A 21087-nucleotide genomic window follows, 5' to 3' on the forward strand; every position below is an offset into this window, starting at 1 on the left:
ATTATTTCATGCACACACAAATAATGCATTAAAAATTCTGACTTAATTAATGAATTAATCTTCCTTTTTAAAGGAAAAGCATTAATGTTATATGTTTTTTAAAAAGACATAAAACAATGCTATGTGTTACAATAATGTAACAAATGACTCTACATTAGGTTTTAGAGCGGTTTTCCTATTTCCTAGAACAGGGTATCTGAAAACTCAACCAGGGCTAGAGCCAATTTTTTTTCTGATTTGCTCCACTGGTCTCTAGCCTTACAGGATGCCAACAAGAATCTGTCAGTAAGAATTACATCAATTCAGGGAATACATTTTAGGAACATGCACCTCATTAATTACTTGATGTGCACTCATTTTAGGAACATGCACCTCAATTACTTGATGTACACCTACAGAGTACATCCTAGGTAGGGTGTGTGTGTGTGTGTGTGTGTGTGTGTGTGTGTGTGTGTGTGTGAAAGATATTTGACAGAGAGGGAGCACAAGGGTGAGTGAAAGAGCACAGGCAGGGGGAGTGGCAGAGGGCCAGACATGGGCTCGTCCCAGGACCCTGGGATTAAGACCTGAGCTGAAGGCAGAGGCTTAACTGACTGAGCCACCCAGGCACCCCCTAGGATCCGTGTTTCTTAAGCACATGCCAAACGTTTCTTTTACTCCACTTACATACTATCTCCTGCCTAAAATAACAGATCACCTCTAGACAAACCAGGGGCCCTTCCAGTCACCACGTTTCGGGATGAATCCTAAAATAATCCCATGAAATTAGGATTTCTGATTGTTTCTCTCAAAATATACAATAGTCACAATTATGAATCACAATCCTAAATCAATTTCAGCTTCTAAGGTTGCCCAAAAATGATTGTGTCAGAAGTGTTTGGATTTTGTTTTTATTTTAGCTTTTTAATTAAATGACAATGTGATTCAAGATACTGAGTCCCTTGGAGAAGTAAGGAGATAGAATTCTGGAAGGGGTTTCAGAGATAATGATTAATGTACTGTTTCTTAAACTGGGTACTAGATACATGGATATTCCCTGTATGAAGAATCTTTGTTTATAAAGAATATTTTGTATCTACTCAATATTTTATAAAACCAGTTTTGAATGCAAAGCAAAGTCATGGCAACTGTCCCTGTTCCATTTTCCACACTTGAATTGTTACAGCCTAATTGAAACAAATCAAAGACCTGTGAAATTTGACAAGTTTACTGATACTTTCAGGAGAACCCTGTAGGAATAATGTTGCCTCTGAAAAGACTTATCCAAAGTTGCTGTAAGATACTATTCTTTAATACCATGATACCTCCTATCAACATTAGGAGGGGAAAAAAATTATGCTTCATCTCAAAAACCTCACTTTAGAAACAACCAGGCACCATCTACCACCACACAGCAAACATTTGTTTACTGTACACCTTTTGAATACTGACCTCGTACTTGTATTATTGCAAATTCAGAGACAAATACACCATCTCTGCCTTTGGAGAGTTTATGGTCTAGCAGGAAAGGAAGAAAGACTTACAAACAACTGATCTCACGGAAGATAACATTAAAGAAGTGCGAAACAGGGGTGGAACAGCATGCTATGGAGTTGCTGGAGGCCTCTCTTGGCAAACCAAGCCCATGATTAATTCACACTGGCCTAGGGTCAGCCCCTCACCCTTGCAGCTCCAGAATTTGATTTTATCAATGCCCTGGGAGTTGATCAGATTCAGAGATGATGATTCATACTCACCAACTCCTAAAAGTCAAAAGAATATAAATCAAAATAGCAATTTATAAATTTGCAATAAGAATTATCACTGCTAGGAAGAGCAAATGTTCTTCTTGCCAAACCAGCACACATCTCTCCCTGTGGACAAGCTAAATAGCAAGCCCCATATGTGGGGAACGTGCTTGGGATCCCAGAAGTCAGAAAAGGTCAACGAGGGGCACCTGGGTGGCTCAGTTGGTTAAGCAGCTGCCTTCGGCTCAGGTCATGATCCTGGGGTCCTGGGATCGAGCCCCATGTCTGGCTCCCTGCTCAGCGGAGAGCCTGCTTCTCCCTCTCCCTCTGTCTACTTGCACTCTCTGTCTCTCTGTCAAATAAAATCTTTAAAAAAAAGAAAAGTTCAACTAGTAATATTGTTTCTAAAAAGTGTCACTTTCATAACTTGACGTGTCCAGCCACACAAAAGGGCCATGCATCAGGAAGACTGCCTGTTCCCGTAGTCCTAACAAGACACTTTCTCCTCTAGACTGTCCCAGAATGAGTGCAAAGTCTGCCTTCCTGCTTCTCCTTTTTGCATGATTCTCATGTTCTGAAGTTGTATTCTTTCTTTGGTTATGTGAAAAATGTTAACCAGGTTAGAGTCAAATAATCTACTGGGGAACTATTCAGCATCTTTGCACTGCTGTACCCTCTCCCAAAATTTAGTTTATGAGGTAATTCTCAAAGTGCTCTCACAATATGGCTCATGAGAATGGCTGGCTTTAGGGTCCAGGCACAGGTGCAATAGGAGATGGGACTGGCTATGGAAGTCTGGGGTAGACTACAAGTTCTGTTAGTATCTTTAATACTATTCTAAAGAATGGCAAGCCACTGAAGAGTTTCAGGAATTGTAGTGAGCTATTTCACCTTAGAATGAAACAGTCTTTTCAAATTCCTCTGGGGGATGCCTGGGCGGCACAGCTAGTTAAGCCCCAGACTCTTAGTTTCAGCTCAGGTTGTGAGATGGGGACCCACACCCAGCTCTGCGCTCAGCACGGAGTCTGCTTAAGACTTTCTGGCCCTCCCCCCTGCGTGCATGTGCAAGTGGGCATGCACATACTCTCTCTCAAATAAATATATCTTTAAAAAATTCCTTTTGAAAACCATTTTAGGGAAAATATTTCATAATACTTGTGACATTTCAGGTGCACTTCATTCAAGGTGTACATCCTTTAACAAGAACGAGCTCAAAGAATATCATTTGGAGTTTCTTCTAAAAAAAAACTAATACACGGAAAACACAACCAAATTATTTTATTTTATTTTATTTTATTTAAAAGACTTTATTTATTTGACAGAAAGAGACACAGTGAGAGAGGGAACACAAGCAGGGGGAGTGGGAGAGGGAGAAGCAGGTTTCCCGTGGAACAGGGAGCCCCATGCAGGGCCCGATCCCAGGACTCTGGGATCATGACCTGAGCCGAAGGCAGACACTTAATGACTGAGGCACTGAGGTGCCCCAACAACCAAATTATTTTAAACAGCACTTAGAAAATTAATGCATCTCTTAGATTTTTCTCATTTGGGTTTGATGACTAAACCTTAGTTTCTGGACCAAAGCTGTCTAGTAGATCTATAATGCAAGCCACATATAAAATTTAAAATTTTCAGTGCCGCTGTGCCTGTGCGGGCCCTTGGGGCTGCGTGAGCCAGTCTAGGACAGCGAGTGGTGCCTCCCCGCCGCTCTCGGGGGCTGTGACAGAGATTCCTACATAGAAGAGTGACAGCAGCTGGACTAAATGTTTAGCCGCTGAACTGGTTCCTCAGGTAGCCCGGCCCTGGTGACTGCTATGGGAGAGTGGATGACTGTTACAGACCCAGATCTGTCTTCAGAAAGCAAAAATATCTGTCAATATACCTCAGAAACAAAGATGTCTCCCATCAAGTTTATACTCACAGCAAGTGCTATGTTCTTCAATATCTTTATCAAAAAATGTGCACAGTTTTTTCAGTGCCTTCTGCACAGAAGAGAATATTGAACAAAGTATTTCATATCTTGATCAGGAATTGACTACTTGCAGTTTTCCTTCATTATATGAAAAATCCAAAGGTAAAGACACAAAGAAACAATTAAATGTAGTTGCTGTTTTAAATTGTATGAATGAGCTACTTGTACTTCAGTGGAAGAACCTTCTAGCTCAGGAAAATGTAGAAACACAGAATCTGAAACTGGGAAGTGATATGGACCATCTACAGAACTGCTACGCAAAACTTAAGGAACAACTGGAAACCTCCAGGAGAGAAATGATTGGGCTTCAGGAAAGAGACAGACAGTTACAGTGCAAGAACTGGAATTTGCATCAGCTACTGAAAAATGAAAAAGATGAGGTACAAAAATTACAAAATATCATTGCACGTCGAGCTACTCAGTATAATCATGATATGAAGAGAAAAGAACGTGAATATAATAAATTAAAGGAACGTCTACATCAACTTGTTATGAACAAGAAGGATAAAAAAATAGCTATGGAAGTTTTAAATTATGTGGGGAGAGCCGACGGAAAAAGAGGCTCCTGGAGGACGGGTAAAACCGAGGCCAGGAATGAAGATGAAATGTATAAAATTCTCTTGAATGATTATGAGTATCGTCAGAAACAAATCCTAATGGAAAATGCTGAACTTAAGAAGGTTCTTCAGCAAATGAAAAAGGAAATGATTTCTCTTCTTTCTCCCCAAAAGCAGAAACCTAGAGAAAGAGCAGATGATGGTACCGGAACTGTTATCTCTGATGCTGAAGAAGACGCTGGGGAACTGAGTAGGGAGAGTATGTGGGACCTTTCCTGGGAGACTGTGAGAGAACAGCTTACCAACAGCATCAGGAAACAGTGGAGGATTTTGAAAAGTCATGTAGAAAAACTTGATAACCAAGTTTCAAAGGTACATCTAGAAGGTTTTAATGATGAAGACGTAATCTCACGACAAGACCACGAACAGGAAACTGAAAAACTCGAGTTAGAGATTCAGCAGTGTAAAGAAATGATTAAAACTCAGCAGCAGCTTTTACAGCAGCAGCTGGCTACTGCATGTGATGATGACACCACCTCGCTGCTATGAGACTGTTACTTGCTGGAGGAAAAGGAGCGCCTCAAGGAAGAGTGGTCCCTGTTTAAAGAGCAAAAAAAGAATTTTGAGAAGGAAAGACGAAGCTTTACAGACGCGGCTATTCGCCTAGGATTGGAGAGAAAGGCACTTGAAGAAGAAAGAGCCAGTTGGTTAAAGCAACAGTTTTTAAATATGACTACTTTTGACCACCAGAACTCAGAAAATATGAAACTTTTCAGTGCCTTCTCAGGAAGTTTTGATTGGAACAGTCTTACAGTGCACTCGAGGCCACGGCAGAAGAAGCCTCACAGTGTGTCTAACGGGTCTCCAGTTTGCACATCCAAACTTATTAAGTCTCTTCCTGCTTCTCCTTCTACTTCGGACTTTTGCCAGACACGTTCCTGTGCATCTGAACATAGTTCCATCAATGTACTGAATATAACTCCTGAAGAAACTAAACCAAATCCGGTTGGAAGAGAAGGTACAAATCAGAAATGGAGCATGGCCTCAAGACCTGGATCACAGGAAGGTTGCTACAGTGGGTGTTCCTTGACCTACAGAAACTCCCGTATAGAAAAAGATGACTTACCTTAGACGTGTGGACTGCAATTGTTCTCATCAGCACGTTCATCAGATTTCACATCTGAGTTGAAACAGGGTGTGTCATAAAGTCAGTCATATCTAATGATTGAAGATGGTCTGAGGTGTTTGTTTGGACTTTCCTGTCCCTCCCCCAAAGAGCTAAAATGTTGAATCTATTTAAAAGGATATAAAAGCTTTGGATATGTATTTTGAGTAACAGAAGCATCTGGTTCTGTGAATAAAGGAATGTATATGTTTGGATGGAAACAGAAGCACCAGAATGAATTTCCTCTTATAGGTATTAAAAATTGCACTTTTAGGGCGCCTGGGTGGCTCAGATGGTTAAGCATCTGCCTTCAGCTCAGGTCAGGATCCTAGAGTCCTGGGATCGGGTCCCGCATCGGGCTCCCTGCTCCTTGGGAGCCTGCTTCTCCCTCTGCCTCTCTCTCTCTCTCTCTCTCTCTCTCTCTCTCTCTCTGTCTCTCATGAATAAATAAAATCTTTAAAAAAAATAAATAAATAAAAATAGCACTTTTAGGAAACTGATTATTGTAAATGTTTAATTTTGTCTCATATCTAGTTGGCATTGGAAGTTTAGCCTGTACTTGAATGTATACTGTAGATTTTTAACAAAGCAAGTTCTATATTTATTATGTTTAGTGTGATTTGAAATTTCCTCTTTCATATGTTTTAAATAAAGTGAAATTTATGTATGTTTTGTACGTAGATATGCATGATTATGTTAAGAGGCTTTAAGATTTAAAAATTTTACACATCCATATTATAGTATTTCATGCCAATAAAATTTTTTTAGTGGTATTCTGTTTACAGATGTATTAGAGCCATTGCCACATTATATTTAAGAATTTTTTGAATGCATCTGAGCAATAAATACTCAAAAGCTGTAAAAAAAATTTAAAATTTTCTAGGAGTCACGTTAAAAAAAATGCCAAAAGTAACTGGTGAAATTATTTTTAACTGTAAATTGTATTTAATCCAATGTATCTAAAATGTTATTTACACATATAATCCATACAAAAATTCGTGAATGAGATTTTTTTCATATCAAGTTTTTGAAATTCAATGTACATTTTATGCTTATAAAACATCTCAATTCAGACTAGCCATATTTCAAGTGCTCAGTTGCCACATATAACTAATGGCTTCCATATTGGATAGCACAGCTCTATACTATCTACTGTCAACCCCAGGGTGTCCTATAGTATTAGGTTGAGTTTTAGAGAGACTTAAGATGGTATGGCTACTGAGAACTGAGGGGTTGGGGCACCTGGGTGGCTCAGTCAGTTAAGCATCTGCCTTTGGCTCTGGTCATGATCCCATGGTCTGGGATTCAGACCCACATCAGGCTCCTTGCTCAGCAGGGAACCTGCTTCTCCCTCTCCCTCTGCCTGCTGCTCATCCTGCTTGTGTTCTCTCTCTCTAGCTCTCTCTCTGTGTCAAATAAAATCTTAAAAAAACACTTCTTTACAAAAAAAAGAACTGAGGGGTTATAGGCATTGAATATAGCATATAATATAGTATTTAATATTTTAGGAAGAGAGAGGGAGAAAAGAACATGAGAATTGCTTTGAACAGCTAACTGGTTCATTTGCAGCTAATTAGGAAAGCCAGACGTCTAGAAATTCTTTTCCCCTTTGGAAGAGTTTTGAAAACACAAAGGACTTTGTTCTTTGTCTGGATTTTCATAACTCCACTTGGAACATCCTGCTTTAAAAGATAGCCTATGGGCGCCTGGGTGGCTCAGTTGGTTAAGCAACTGCCTTCAGCTCAGGTCATGATCCTGGAGTCCCTGCATCAAGTCCCACATCAGGCTCCCTGCTCGGCAGGGAATCGGCTTCTCCCTCTGACCCTCCCCTCCTCTCATGTGCTTTCTCTCTTTCTCATTCTCTCTCTCAAATAAATAAAATATTTAAAAAAAGGTAGCCTATGCATGTTGAATTAGCCCCAAACTGCTAACCAAAAAATCCCCACCACAAAAAAGATCCCACTCTTCCATTATCCTCCTAACACTGAATAGAGATGAGAGAAAGGAAAGCTAAGGCTCACTGATTCCACACATATTGCAGTTATTTTAGATAATCTGATTGCATGTGTATCTTCATTTATCCCCATGTGGTAGCTCCATTCCTTTCCAGCTGCCAAGAAAACAACTCTTTTAGGTAGTTCTACCCTCTAGGGTGTTGAGAAGCAAGAATTCCTGTGCCCTTCAAGGTCCTTCTAGCCAGATTAAGAATCAAATTGACTTGAGGCAGATTAACAGAAAAAATCAAATTTAATAACATATTTATAGGGAATCCACACAGACATGGAAATTCCAGTCAGGCAGGCAAAATGAGCTGTACATCTTATTCTGAACCAAGAAGAAAGGGGTAGGGGTCTGGGACTTCAGAAGAAGGGAATGCACTTCACAGGGTGATAAGAAGAGCAGATATTTGGTAATTAGATGTTTGCTCTACCATACAGATGGGTCACTCAGATAAAATGTATCTCTGCTAATAACCCTTATTCTGGGAAAGACCTAATCTAGATTCTTCTAGGTAGTGAAGGGAAGGGCAAAAGTTTCTCTTGAGCCCATGGGGTCTCGATTACCTTCAGCTCAGGATAATCTCCATGACAAGGTGGCCCCTCTTGGGGCAGCTTGCCCTTGGTCCCTAGAAAGGAGAGAATAGCTAGGAGGACAGATAACTCACCTTATTATTTCTCTACCTGGATCATCATCAGTGAGTAGACAGTGAGGTGCTGCCAACAGCCACTGTACATGGAAGGAATGGCGAGTCCTTAAAAATCACCTTCTCTGACTTTGCTGAAGAAATTTAGAGAACTGTTCTGAAATCATACAGGACACATGATTGGGGGGCATGCAGGCAGGAGAGAAAGGAAGGGAAGGATAAAGAATTTATTTTTTCCCCTTATACATTGACCCTGTAGGGGAGGAAAAATACTTTTCCCCTCTACCTTTCTAGGTTCTTGGCTGAGACCCCCTGTAATAAAAGATAGATTAACAGGAAAAAAACAAACAGAAGTTTAATAACTTGTATACCTCCTATATACATGGGAGAGACCCAGGAAAACTGAGTAACTCCAAAATGGTTCAAGCAACCACCTTAAAGAACACCTCCAACTAAAGACAGAAGGACGATGTTGCGGGGTGGGGAGGGCCTAGTTACGGAAAAACACAATAAACAAGGGTAAGGTTGTGCAGATTCAAGTCATTGCCTTCCCCATTGGAAAGAGTTTTTGGAGATTTAGAGTCAGCCTTCTCTTCCTGGTACAGAAAGGGAGACGTGCTTACAAAGGGAGATTTTTCCCTTATTAAGTGTAAATGAGCCTTACAAAAGGGTTAACTTCTACTTGGTTTTCAGGGCTTTTCCTGTTTCTTCTGTTTCTTAAAAAATAACCAACTCTAGAGAATCCTTATGCCAAAGGGGCATATTTTGGGGTGACAATTCTGCTCTCCTTCTACTCCTCCCTTATTTCTCAAAACTCTCTTCCTTAATCCTTTCCTTTTGTTGCATCCCAGCCCCACTTCATGGCCTTTGGGATTCCCCCTTCCTCCTGAATTATCTGTTTAGAGTCATCTTAAGTCTTGATAATTTCACACCCTTTGGACCCCTCTGTGTCACTGTTTTTTGTTTTTTGTTTTTTCTCTTCTGCTTGATCACCACCACTCTTTCTCAGTGTCTACTGGTTCTCCTCGGGCAGTGGAAAGGAGGAGAGAACTCTGGCTCTATGGATGTGATGACAGAGTGGGGGGTGTTCCACTCTAGACTGGGGCTAGTTTTATGCTAACAGGGCACTAAAGGAAACAAAATTTACCATCACAAGACTGAATTATCTCCCTCATATTGAATAAGGGACAGGCGGGGCTAGGCAGGGAGAGATAGGTAGGGGGCCATGGGATCAGGCTCACAAAATTCAAAACGTGGGAGATGAAAGGAAACCGGAGATAAGGGAACAAACCAGACCACCCTGTCCTAGGTGTCAGAGGTGGGGTCTTGTTATAACAGCTACTTGTGACCAACCAAGAATTGCCAGCCTCTAAAAAGGAAGTAAGCCATTGAAGGTGTTATCGTTAGTCCTTACTCAATGGTGTGATCAATAGAGATGTTAAACAGATTTAGGTTCCCTGGTTAGCTTTCTATAAAAGACCATCCCTATAAGCCCTCAGTGGCAACACTGTCGGGACGCTCTCACTTCTGAGAGCTTTGTCTGTACTCTCGCTTAATAAACTTCTATTGCTTTACTCACTCCCCTTTGTCAGCGAGATTCATTCTTCAGCTCGGTGAGACAAGAACCTCGCTCTCCCGCATCAATATCTCCAGATGATGCACATGAGAAATGTATCTTCTTCCTATTAACATATTTGGTTCTAGTTCTTGCAAAGTAAAACCCTTCTCTTAATGTGCTGAGAGTAGTCACTGCTTTCCTGCCCTGAATTATATAAGACGTCTAGGCACTTTTCTTTTAATCCATGTTGTCAAACGACTGCTCTAATAGCTAGGTTTATGTTGGTCTGCAAGGCTTGGAGATTTTCAGTTCACTCTGCCATACTTCAAAACAAAACAAAACAAAACAAAACAAGAAAGAAAGAAAGACCTTTTTACTTGAGATAATTTTAGTATAGGTCTGTTTCGTATAATTAAAAGAGGCCTAACTAGAATAATCTGTATTAAAATCCACTTGTTTTTCTTCCTTCTAGGAAATATCCATTGCTCCAAGTTACTGACTGTCAAAGTCACATGATAAAATAACAGAAGAGTCAAATAAGATCTTTTGAAATTTTCATAGGTACAAAGCCATGGCCAAATAAAGGACAGTAATAGTTGGTTTATCCAACATTACTGTAGAATTAGTTTTCCAGGTAGCTGTCACTTACCCTTAACCAATAAAATCTTGCTTTTTAAACCTAAAATCTATATTAAGCTCTAATCTAGTAATGCCCCCAAGGGGCTAGAAAAGTGAACAAGTTGGTTGTTTTTGCAGGCTTGAGTCTGACTTTTTAAAACGTTCATGTCTCCTACTCACTGTCAAGCTATTACTCACCTCATCTTGTGCCCATCAGAACTCTTGTTTTTAAAAAACACATCAAAAACTAATGATGTAATGTATGGAGATTAACATAACATAATAAAATAAAATAAAAAATACATGCTTTTGTCACCCAACATCTATCTCGTAGCCCCACAACCAAATTAGTTAGAATTCTGTATGAATTAACAGAACTAGTCTTTGAGATCGAGGAACTCACCTATGAATAAACCAAATGAGCTTAGGGAGTGTGAACTTTTTCTCATATCAGAGCTTTGTGGCACCTACTTTGGCCTATAAGGATTTTTTGCTTTGTTTTTAGTCTTTTCTAGATAGTAAAAATTGCTACATAGAGATCTTAAATAAATAAGATGTTATTGTTATTCAGCAAAATGACCTTTGTCATTTTACTCTGTCTTAAGATGCTAAGTCTGGGGCGCCTGGGTGGCTCAGTCGTTAAGTGTCTGCCTTCAGCTTGGGTCATGATCCCAGGATCCTGGGATTGAGCGATGCTCCTCCGCAGGAAGCCTGCTTCTCCCTCTCCCACTCCCCCTGCTCGTGTTCCCTCTCTCGCTGTGTCTCTCTCTGTCAAATAAATAAATAAAATCTTTAAAAAAAAAAAAGATGCTAAGTCTGTCACCAATTTTAAAGTGCCAGAAATACTTTGGAGATGTACAGGGGAGATATATGTATTAATGAGAGTGAGTCATTCACATTTCTGAATGATACATCCTAACAAGCAAAAAGAAAGCTGTTAAACATAATGTTCACAAAGTAGTTTGTTCTAGTTAACTTATATAATGTACTAGGCATTTTCTTACCATAATAAAGAGAGCAGACTGGGGATAACAACCTTTGGTGACCAAAGATATCTTATTGGAAACATCTGTTTTAATGACATGGGTTAGTTGCCATAAATAAAAGAGGATCAGGGCGTGGGGCTGGATGTGTACTGGCATCACATGTCCTGGAGGCTGTGAGGAAAACATTAAAATAAGTCCCTTCCAATAGTTGACCTATTATTTATGTCTTTTCCATGAGAAGAATTTGTTCATTCTGGTTTTTGTTACCTGTTATTTTGGTTCAGGAAAATCAAGGTCTTCATATAACATAAAACAAGCCTGTGTATTCCCTACGTGCCATGGAAGGCAGAGTGAATCCTGCCGCTAGATACAACTTAAAGTTAAAGTCTACTTTTTGGGGCACCTGGCTGGTTCAGTTGGTAGAGCAGAGCACGTAACTCTTGATCTCGGGGTCATGAGTTTGAGCCTACTTTGGGTGCAGAGAAAACTTAAAACAAACAAACAAAAAGGTCTACTTTTATGTACTAATTTAAGAAAGAGCAGGGATGTAAGGAAGAGAGAGAAATTAATCACACTACCAATAAACTCTCTAATATATACACAGTGGGTTGACAGAATCTAATTACATCAGTGTCCCCAGATTTTATCAGCTAAATAAACATATTAAGAAAACTTAAAAAAAAAAGCTTTTCTAATTACAAAAGTAAAATGTGATCATTAAAACATTCACAGAAGAAAAAATGGTAGAAAGACAAGAACTACCTACCTCTGAGAAACAACTATTAACATTAATATTAGCAACTGTTAACATTTAATGTAAATAAAAATGTGTGTATACATAAAAAATTAGTTCATACTTTCTTATAAACATCACTTAATATGGACATCGCATTTCAATAAAGATACACATCTCGTTCATTGTGACTGGAGAGAAATTAAGATAAATCTCTAATCTCTTAATGACATTCTGGTTATCTCCGATATTTTCTCATATAAACAATTCTGATGAACATTCTTCTGCATATCTATTGATCATGTCTCAAATTACTCTCCAGGGAAGATGCAGGGAAAGAAAGAGTTGGGTGAAAATATATATATCCTTACATTTTATTTCCTCTTTTAAAAATATCTGAAACAATCTATTTCCTATTTATTAAGTATAGAATTTGAATATATGCCTGTTAGATATTGGATTATCCCCAATACATCCTACAATCTATTCCACACTTTAGCTCCTATGTTTCAGACTCAGTGTTACTCATTTCTACTTCCCTCCTACCATGCTTATGTGCTGACTCCTTATATCTTCATATTTGGCTGAAATTGGGCTACATCTAACTTAGGTTCCTCAAATTTTGTGTCTATACCTGGAATTTCCCTTAGTCTCAGTTCTAACATAGTTTTCTTCCCTGTGTGTGCTTTCTTTCATTCTTTTATGGTTGGATTGGGTAGTACTTATGCTGTCATCCTTTCTAGAAATCTGAACTATCTTGCCTGGCTTGTTCAACCGTAACAGATAAATGGGAATTTAAAACTAGAGGATAAATATATTGTCTGAATCTTAAAGTTAGTACAACATAAATATTGTTACTTTACACAGAAGATACACTTGACTTCTAAAATTCCATTCATATGAAAGTGAAAGTAAATCAATTTTCCCATGTCAAATGAAAGAAATTAAAAAAATAAAAGGCTACCTCATATTAACAATTGGAATCTTTTATTCCTAATTTTTTTTACCTACTATAAAAAATACTGGCTTAGTAATATTTTATCTTAATGTTTGTGCATTCAGAAACAGTAACTGATGATTTATTTGTTATTTTATACCACCAGGTCTTCTATCACAAAATATTGATTTCCAAAGTTAGATGCTGCAGTTGATGAACAGAAGAGAATATGTCAAATTGCTTATTAATGTTATTGATACATTTCAGCCTTTGGTTTACTTAATTATAGATCATTAAAAGAAGTCAATTTTTAGTTAAGACACCTGACTTGGGGTGATGGTGGAAGAGGTCGTGACAGATTATATTTTCCAAAAACAGTTGAATAGACCCCTGGTTTCAAAATCTCTCAACTAGCCTTGCTACTTTCACATCTAAAAGTAAAACCTATTTCTCATCACCTTAAAACTGACTGAACCAATGTTTCCTCAGAAAATAGAATGTTGTAGAAATGACATGTATGACTTACTTCTAAGGTCAGGATAGAAAAGGTGGTATAACTCTGCCTGGCTTATGCTCTTGAAACTCTCACCCTGAAAATGAGCCACCATGTAGTAAGGAAGTTTAAGCTACAAAGAGAAGCCACATGAAGGTGTCTTGGCTGGGACTTGAATATCAACCATATGAGCATGAACAAACATGCAGATGATTCCAGCCCCCAACTAATGAGTCCCCTTCAGCCTTTGATTCTTCCAACCCAGTCTGTAGGTTTTGTAGAGCAGAGACAAAGCATCCTTGCTGAGCCCTGCCCAAATTCCTGACGCATGGAACTCATGAACCTAATAAATGGTTGTTACATGCTACTAAGTTTTGAGATACTTTGTTATACAACACTAGATAATTAGAACAGAAGGACCGAGGAGAAAACCAAATCTTTGCATCATAACTAAGAATGAATTTCTCTACAGATAATCAGGATCCCAATATAGTCACATTTTTCCCTCCATATTAAATTAAAACGATCTTAAACTCCCATTGTCAGATGAGCAAGAAGTACAGAATCTATCTTATGGAGCACCCCACTCCCTTGGTTTTCTAAACCTTGTTTGTCTAAAATTACCTGAATTCCAAAACTATGAGGACAGTGTTGGTGTCTTATACGTTCCTTGATGTTTTCTTATTGCCAAGTTGTATTGCTGTCACATCTGGAGGTCCATTCCACGTGATGTCTCAATGGCTCGACTCTCAGCAGACAGAAGGTTTAAGAGGGACTAATGTGCAGATAACTCCATGCCCTCAGGGCCAGAGTAAAACAGAGAGCCCCATAGAATTTTCCAGAGTTGCACAGTCCCATATACCACCATTCCTCCCCAAGACTCCTGCTGCACTAGAGGTTCTAGATCCTGGTTACTTCAGGATCTATAAGTGTGTCACATACAGAACCTTAAGTACTATGACTAGTTCTAGCCCTAGGAATCCATCCAGAGGTCAGGCTTCTTTTTTCAGTCCTTGAAATGAAAAGGTTTACTCCCCTCCCCACGCAGGCACTGGAGATCTGTACATACCGTGACTTCTGATTGCTACTTGGACTGCTTTCAGTAGCCCCACCTCTGCCACTTTCCCCTTTTCTCACTCTTGACTACAAAAACTGAGCATTATCCTTAGTCAACAGACAGCTTCAAGGAATCCCAGAGCCTCACAATAAAGTAGCAATTTATGCCATTTATAGGTTTTAAAGTCCCAATTATTTTAAAGTTTTGTTACCCAGATATAGAAAAATCAAACTCTGTATGAGTGTTAGATCAGTAATCCAAAGTGTAAGTAACCCAATTCAAGACACCTAAATTGAATTTTATCACAATAGAATGATAGGAAGAAGAAATTTTTCTGCTCAAAGAAATTTATTTTGTTTTTTTTAAGATTATTTAGTTATTTTATTTGAATTTTATTTGAGAGAGAGAGAGAACAAGTGGAAGAGAGGCAGAGGGAGAGGAAAAGAATTTCAAGCAGACTTCCTGCTGAGCGTGGAGCCCCACAAGGAGCTCCACCTCAGAACCCTGAGATCATGACCTGACCTGAAACCCATAGTAGGACGCTCAACTGAGCCACCCAGATGCCCCCTATCATTTTAACTTTTGCAAAAAGCCCACTATGTATTCCTCCTGTTAAGTCTCAATTAAAATGTTATGACTATTTAAGCACATTTTGTCTTCAAGCTCTATTGACAAAATGAAATCAAATAAGTTATAAAATAACCTTATGACACTTTTGTCTATCTTATTCACTTTATTTCCCCAAGAGAATAGATTCTTTTGAATCTAAACACTTAATTCCTCTGGAGCAGATATTTGAAATTACTGCCTTAAAAAGACATTTTGCAAACTCACTTGGATAAGAACAACAAATACCTAAGGCAAATCATCATGCCTACATAGAGATGCCATTTTGCAAAGGACTCATGGAGCCCACGAGTGTGGCTCACAATAAAATGACCTATATGGGCACACTGTTAAGGCATTTCTATCTCTGTTGTAGTCACAGAGGCATGGAAAGTTTTCCAGAACCAAATCATCCATTTCATAGTGTAGAATTCTACAAACTTTATCACATATTGGACAAAGGCTAAATAAGGCACAAAGATATTTCTTGAGAAAAGTTCCTATTTCTATTTGCTGGGTCCTCTGCAGTTTGATTCTAGAGGTGGGATTTTTTTTTATGTGATTAAAAACATTGATAGTTTTCTTAACTTCCAAAACAGAATATCCATTGATCTTTTGATGTATGTCATGTTATAAAAAAAAGTAGGGGTTGGGTCCTTCTCAAGGGTGAAGAGGCCACAAGCTGTAGACATTTATCAATTCTATCATCCTAAATTCTATCAACTAAAAATACTTGGCTAAGGAAAGTCATTTTGGTACTACACACTGTAAGATCCATGCTTGGATTAACTTATACTGTCAATGAGATGTATAAATTGGCCACTTTGTGTGAATTGTACTCCTGACTTCTGGCAAGAATACTTATAAGAAACAGGAAGGAAAGTTCTCAGTAAAGTTTACATAACACAACCATGGTGTTATTTAGTCATTGTGCATAATACCATAATGGAAACACAGAAGTTGGTAGAGTGCTCCCGAAGGATGGGGTCCTCCTCCATCATTACATCTCCCATGTACTAAAAAAATAGAGGTTAAATACTAGTCCAGTTAATATAATTGGTTATCAACTAGGAAACCAAAAAGTAAACAGTCCGGTTGCTATTTTGAAGATGATGCAGAAATAATCCTATAACTTAATAAACCAGGCACATTCTATTAGAACTCATCAGTCATTAAGCTCCATGTATGGGCAGTTCTAGAAGTGGCACATAACAGAACCAGCACAAGTCATAGAGGGGCCTGCATTAAAAATAGAAGAAAGAGCTACATTTTTCCATTGTGACTCTGAAAAATCATTAGTAAATAAGATCATACCACAGAGTCCCACATTAAAAAAGGCAGTCCATGACCTTTCTCCAACATTCGCCTTTCTTATTTGGAAGTTGAGATAATATCAGAAATATATACAACAGGAAGGTCCTCGGCAAGAATATGGCCAAAAAAAGAATTGGTCTGCTCCAAATAATGAAACCCCGTGAGTAACAGAAACAAATATTTTTGTTTCAGTTCTATTTAGCCCCAATACCCCCCAAATGAATTTAAAAACAAAATGCAAGCCCCTGCACATTCCTGGCTCTACTCACCTACTTGGTAACCAGACAACAGCCAGTGGACTTTCGTCTGATGTTTAAAAGTCACCTTGAGATAAAGGAAGTATAAACTGTTCCTTTTGTTTTTTGTTTTTGTTTTTTAAGATTTATTTATTTATTTGAGAGAGTGAGAATGAGAGAGAGAGAGAGAGTACATGAGGAGGGGGAGGGTTAGAGGGAGAAGCACGCTCCTCGCTGAGCAGGGAGCCCAATGTGGGACTCGATCCCGGGACTCCAGGATCATGACCTGAGCCAAAGGCAGTCACCTAACCAACTGAGCCACCCAGGTGCCCCAGAAGTATAGACTGTTTTAAGATAAGCTTCCCATCCCCCTGTCATCACACCATATTAAATCTAAATCTTTTAAAACAATTTACCAGTGATTATTTGAATACTACAACCTATTTATAGCTGTGTTTCTACCTTCCTTTTTTCCCCTACATGTGATAGGGCATACCCTTAAATGTTTTAATAAAATGGATCACTGTTTGTTGCTTTCTAGTTTTGCATGTCAGTCCAGCCAATGTCTTACGTACATGCTGTGTGTCAGATGTGCTGTGTGTGGCAAATTAGGCTACAGAAACTTACAAGCAAGTGAGAGAGGCAGACATACATTTTGGATGATTTTAATATAATGTGGAAAAGGCTGTGAATGAGTTGTCCGAGTGCCCTGAAGAAATATAGAAGAGACATCAGTCCACTCTGGCATTCAAAGAAGGCTCTCTGTATTCAACAAACATTAAATTAAATCTTGAAGGGAGAGTAAAAGCCAACCAGGAAAGGACATTCTGAGCAGTGGGAAAAATACATGAAATTATAATGATAATTATTGGAACCCACCATTTGCTAAACATGAAAGTATCACTTTGAAGTAAAATGAGAAAGATATGAAGGGACAGAAGATATATACAGTGTGTTTTCATCACTTTCTATATATACACTTTTCTTAATCAAACTGTATTGCAAGTTAAAAACCAAACCTCAAAGTTCAGAGATGCTAAGGGACTAATTCACAGTCATTTAGCCAGACATTGAAATGCAATCTACTGCCTGGCAAAACCCCACCAGTACTTCATCTGTGAAACGGGACAGAGGGGAAGAACTCTGGGGTGCTTGGTTTTCCATAAGCATGGTCTGAGGCTTGGAAGTTGAAGGAGAAGAGACAGAAGAAGCGAGTACAAGAGGGCCTTCTATGGTATGCTAAGGGATTCAAATTTTATTTAGAGCCATTATTTTTATTTTTTTTTAAAGCAGAAGAGCAAAATGGTGAGATACTTGTTTAGAGAAATCATTACCCCTCAATGTGGAAGATTTTCCATCTATTATCATACATGTCTGTAGCACACACTCTGTCAGGTTGTGCTGGGCGGTGGACATCCTTCTGAGGCTAGGCACACAGTTAGAGGGAGTTAAACTAGAGGTAAGAAGACCCTTAGGAACTACAGTCAATGATATTGTAACAGTGTCATGCAGTGATAGCTGGTAGCTACAACTGTGGTGAGCACAGCACAACATACAGAGAACACCCGAAACTAATGTAACATTGTGTGTCATCTATACTCAAAATATTTTTAATTAAATAAAATTTAAAAATAAAAACAAGCAGAAGAAACAAAAGAAGTCAGGTTTGGAGATTGTAACATTTTTGCAACTTCAATCTGAAAGGCTGCATGATTTTCTCCAGCAGCTGATTCACTTCCCTAGATTTGGGAGTTGAGAAGGTAAATAATAGGATAGACCCAGGTTTAGGTTCTATTAGGTCAGATGATGGAAAGAGAGGAAGGTTAAGGGAGCTGCAAAAATTTTTTGAGCAGGTGGGTGGTGGATAAGGTATTGAACAATGGGCTTGGATCTAACTAGGTTGGTAAGGGCAGGAGATTGACTAGAAGGAGACTGAAGGATGAAAAGACTAGAAGATAGCCAGAAGTCAAAGCAGGTGAGGTGGGAACACAGGTATGAGTGTACTGGAAGGATAGAAGTTGACTACAGAGTGTGATACTGGAGCTAAAGATTGTTGAAATAGAGAAAGGTTGGTACTGACCAATTTCAGGATGTGTTTGTGGGTGTGGGGAACTAAAGAAGACCGGAAGGAAAGATCATTGAGGTGAGGAAGTCAAGGAACTGTGAGATGTCTGGCAAATGTTGACCATATGTTTGTTAGGGAAGAGACTCAGTCTTGTAAGCCTCATTTCACAAACAGAGGAAAGTATTTCCCAGAATATGTCTATATTCATTCATTCATTCTCGCTCTCTCCCTTCTCCCCTCCCCTATTTCTGTTTTCCGCATCTCCACTTCTTTCCATCACCATATTAGCACTGAAATATAAAACTCTGGTCACCAGTAATAAAGCCAGTTAGTTTATCAGTAAGCCGGTAGGTAATTATTCAAGGACTTGGTGAGTACCCAAATAGTAGTACCAAGTAGTTTGAGAGAAAGATGAAATAAAATAGATGCTCTCTTCCCTCAAGGAGATAGCCCTCTAGCTAGGCTGTTACATCGCACATACATCTTACAAATCCTGGATAGGAATAAATTTTGTATAAAACTAAGAACTATGTGACAAAGAGAGACAATGAGATTTGTAGCAGTTATGTGTGGTTTCACTGAGAGGAGGCTGACTTCAGTTTGGGATTTGAATTATCTAAGGAGTGAAAAAGCAAGGAAAGGAGACTAAAATATCCAACATCTTTATTTTATTTCTTTTGCTCTCAATATTTCCCTTTATTACAGTGTCCTTTCTTTCTATTAAAAGGATTTTATAATCACGGAAGGCTCTCAGTTTGACCACAGTCAAAACCTTAGGGTCTATTATCCGCCTGTGTTCTTTTCAGCCATAACCAGGAAGAAACAAGCCTACATGTGGTTACTTGAGGTAGAAAGTCAACTTAGTAAATGCAAACAGTACAAATTACTGCTGACGTATCTTTTAAATATTAACTCTAGGGGTGCCTCGGTGGCTCAGTTGCTTAAGCGTCTTGATTTCAGCTTAGGTCATGGTCTCTCAGCATGGTGAGATCAAGCCCCACACTGGGCTCCATACTGGGAGTGGAGCCTGCTTAGGATGCTCTCTCCCCCTGTCCCTCTGCCCTTCCCCACTGGCGCACTCTCTCTCTCTCTCTCCCAGAAAACCAAAACCAAAAGAAAAAACTATATATATGTATATATAATATATATATATGTATCAACTTTAAATTGTTTGACGTGAAATGCCAATATTCATACAGATTTTATAGTCCCTCAGTTTTTCCCACAAAAACCATACATATCATGTTATTGACCTACAGCACTTTTTTTCTGTTAGTACAAAAAAATATAAAAACTATTGAGTGGACTCTCATTATTTAATTTGAGGGATATTAAAAAGCATAATTTCTAATCTCATTACTTGCTATTAAAATTCTCCTAATTTTATGCTTTCTCTGAAAGACTGTTCCTGAAGAATTGCCTTTTAGAAATGCAGAATATATATAAGCCCATCTTTGTAATGAAGCAACTTATTCTGTCAGGGTTGGGAATTGTTCTAGTAAATGGCAAAGCATTCAGATACATGATCATGTGTATTATTTCCATCAGGTAAATTATTACAAGTCAAAGTGCACATTAGAAATAAGACAAAATTATGTTAACAAGCCACATAAATAAGCTGTTTAATTTTCTTACAAATACTGCCTGAAATGAAAAGTTTTCTTTCCAAGATCTGTTAGGAAAATAATATGTGGATTAAATTCCACTAGATGGCAAGGATTTTAAGGGCAAAGACATGGTCTTATTTATCTTTGTATTGTTACTACTTGGCTTAAAGTATTTAATAAATGACAAATGAATGAACAATTTTCTAGTTTCTATGTCAGTTCTCTCTTCTGTTTCCCACAGTGATACTGAACATTAGTTCAAAGAAATTTTACATATTAGAAGAAAATACTATTGGTGATCATACAGTTTGTATAATGTTAGGTAAAAAAAATATTTTTTTTTGTTTGCCCATTCAATTTCTTAGATCCATAAATCTGCAAGAAGGAAGAAAATAAATACTAAAATTTCTCAAGTTTGGCTCCAGGACATTATTTTCCCCTCACAAGGTAATTACTATGGGCAAGTGGTACACTGTCTTTGGCTGAATTGCCCCAGAAGAAGATCCCAAGACAAGCATACACAGTTTATTTGAGAGACGATTCCAGAATGCACTAGTGGAGGATTAGAGTGGGTTGGGGAAGGGAAGGGAGCCAATGAAAAGTAAATTACCAAGTGGGTTTTCCACCTGGAAAATTGGGCTTAATCCTGCTGGTGAACTCTAAGAAGCTGTGTAGGTCATACCTCAGAGCCATGCCAACTGAGGGGCTAGGGTTATTTATCCACCAGTTCCCAATAGTCATTGGTTGAAGATCACTTCTTGGGGATATTAACTGCGCCCAGAACTTCTGGTCTTCCCTGCATATGGGCTGAA

General features: G+C 38.6%; 1 pseudogene; it reads left to right on the forward strand.

The window, feature by feature from the left end:
- Positions 1-3458: 3458 nt before the first annotated feature.
- LOC112825186 (afadin- and alpha-actinin-binding protein pseudogene) lies at positions 3459-5645 on the forward strand (annotated as a pseudogene).
- Positions 5646-21087: the final 15442 nt, after the last annotated feature.

The sequence above is a fragment of the Callorhinus ursinus genome, unplaced genomic scaffold (genome assembly GCF_003265705.2).
Source record: "Callorhinus ursinus isolate GAN/ISIS: 27379988/994484 unplaced genomic scaffold, GSC_fseal_2.0 scaffold12, whole genome shotgun sequence".
Taxonomy (NCBI): Eukaryota; Metazoa; Chordata; class Mammalia; order Carnivora; family Otariidae; genus Callorhinus; species Callorhinus ursinus.